Raw genomic sequence first — 3,004 nt, 5'->3', positions numbered from 1 at the left:
AAACACTAAATGGTCTTATAAAGACCTGTGAAGTACTCGGGTGCGGCTGTGTGGAAAAACCAGCGTCTCGATACCCGAACCAACGACAGCCCTGTCCCCCAGGGCCACGCCCCCTCACACTCAGGCACCTCCTATTGCACCATCTTGTGCGTGCATTACAGCAATATTGATATTTTAGTGAATCAAGCTATAAATATTCATGAATGATCATCCACAGATTGATTGTAGTTCCCTGGCACAAAAGACTGCCTTGCCCACCAAGGCCATGCCCCGTCACACTCAGGCGCGGCCTCTATCATGCGCAAATATATATTCCCCTGACACATTTCAAGCATTGCACGGTCCCAACAAAAATAGCCAAATTGCCGCACCAACCCCGAAAACACCAAATTGTCACCGCAACTGAAACCACTGCGTACCCGCTGAGCCTCGAACCCTGGTCCCCCGGACCAAAGTCGACCGCCCTGACGAGCGAATCACCCCCTCCACACACGCCCATCCACACTGCGCGTGGCTACCTGACAGGCAACTGCAAGAAGTAATTCTAGAACATCAACCTGAGCTGAAAGAGAAGACCAAAAATTGGAAAGACTTCCTAAAAATATATTGTTAAAACTAAGGGGTATGAGAGTGAAAAAAATGACCGGTAGACGCAAACAGGTACCGGCACGAAATGCAACACTCCCCAACATCCCCAGCACTTGTTCTAATCGGAGTCCGAGATCCAGAGGCCCCTCCTCAAATCACGCTGACCTCCAGGTCTCTTAAACACCGCGACCCCGCGCTCCCTCGTCCCTCTACCTTCCATGCCCCAATCACACCGACACTAAGGTCCGGTGTAAGCAAACAAAATTCTCCATTCTGACGAGATTGAGTAAGTGGCGTCCAGCCGAAACAATCCCGCATCCATAGTAAAGGAAACATCTCCTGATTAATAGACGGGTGCTTTACCCAACTAAGCCGCAGTGCCGCTACCGAAACACAACATACTACGCCGGCCCCCCTGGGCCCACCGTGCCACCCTCCTCGAGCCGTCCACCGGAGCTCCTGGTTGCCGATGCTCCTTCGACAAAGAGGACGAGACCCTTAAGGCACTGCCTTAAATAACCTTCTATTTGGGATTCGGTTTCATTTCTCCCACCGTACATCTCAAAGCTCTAACATCACCAGCCAGTCCCCCTCTTCAACCAGCCCCTCATGGGACCGCGATCCCGTGGTGCTACTAAGGGTGCCCCTCCTCTAGGCGCGGGGGCGCCTGCTCAGGACCTGCCTATGAGACAGTGGCGGCTCCTCGAGGGAGTGCTGCGGGATGGTGAGGCAGGGGAGGGGCAGGGTGGGGGTAGTAAACTCCGAATGCTCCCCTACTGAGTTGTGTATATAAATAAATAAAACAAATTACATTGCGCGTGATGCAACACCAAATCGGCGATGCAGCGCGAAATGTAATTAATTTTATTTATTTTTTTATATACACAACTCCATTTGGCGCATTCCAGATTTTACTACCCCCCACCCTGCCCCTCCCCGCCTGCTCCACCGCCCCACAGCAGTCCCTCGAGGAGCTGCCACTGCTATGAGATCTCAAGCAAAGCTTGCCCCCTTCAGGAAATTGTTAAAAACATGGCTCTTTGTTTCTTCTTTAAAGTAGGCCAGCTGTCCACTTAGTCTTTCTGGAGGTTGCAGGCGCCAAGACACTTCGATATTCGGGCGCTTTACATAACTGTTACTTACTTACTTAAATAGAGGCTGCAACCACTGTACAGAGGAACACATTTCAGCAGCCTATTGGGTGGGATTTTGCTCCCTGCATGGTTCCACCTATGGCATCATGCAAAAGAGCATGAGCTAACCATGTGTGCAGAGCTGCAGAGAATAACATGCTCCTGATTACAAATGTTGAGGAAGGGAAGGGATATCTTGAGGCACCCTGGTGTTTGTCTCTTGTGAATAACTCACTCTCCTCACACTAGTACTAAATCGGAATTGAAAGGGTTGTACTCTTCTCTTACAAGGTTCCTCTGTGCAGCACACACAGTAGAAGACTGCTTCTCTCTTTTCCATCGGTCAGAGAGGTGGCATACATTCTTTGTTCGGTTCTTTACGGCAGACCAGAGAAAGTGAATTAACTCTACAGGCTTTTACTTGGCTCACTTTTATGAATTGTGGCTTACAATTCTTGCTTGGAAACACTGGAGTTGCAGGAAGGATAATGGACTGCCAGATGCGGATGGCATTCTTATAGTGAATGACAGTCACCATGCCTCGTTATACCCTTTACTTCTTGAACTGCGTCGTTGATCTATTTCCCCTCATGCAATGCCGTCTTCCTGCTTCCAAATGCCCCTGCCCCCCTACACCATGCATTCCAAGCCCTGCTCATTTCTGTCACTTTCTGTTACCTTATGTGATGTGCTACATGTTTCTGTAATTTAGGTCAGAGGTCTTGGAGTGAGTGCTTTCCTGAACTGCATATCTGTTCCCCAGTGTAACAGACAGAAAAAAAAGGTCTGATATGTACCATTTTCCAATGGACGACGCCGACTAACAGCCCTGTGATGGAATACATATGGAAAGACTGATGGCCGGAGCAACTGAGGCGAGCCTTTCCGTCTGCCACCACATATCATTCCGATGGGCAACACGGACACCGCTGCCCGATTGCGATTCAGGATGCCTTTGTGTGGCGCTAAAAGGGGCGTTCAGGGTTTGAAAAATATCTGTGACACAGCAAAGCTATTTTGCACTTTGGGGGTTCATCTTTGTGTTAGTTCTTCTCACAATATTAAAAATACTAACTCTTTGTGACTGGGAGCCAGAGGTATGCAGTGATTCAAGGAGGATGTCTTATGACCTGGATTGTTAAAATGTGTGTGTGTAAGTATGTGTGTGCAGTTGTGTGCGCCTGTATGTCTTTGTATACATGTGCGTTTGTGTAGAAATGCATGAGTTGCCCATTAACTGTCGACGCTTGTAAATGAAAATAGAATCCGATGTGCAAAGCAAT

The sequence above is a fragment of the Triturus cristatus genome, chromosome 4_2 (genome assembly GCF_964204655.1).
Source record: "Triturus cristatus chromosome 4_2, aTriCri1.1, whole genome shotgun sequence".
NCBI classification, from domain to species: domain Eukaryota; kingdom Metazoa; phylum Chordata; class Amphibia; order Caudata; family Salamandridae; genus Triturus; species Triturus cristatus.
This window is presented reverse-complemented; position numbering follows the sequence as displayed.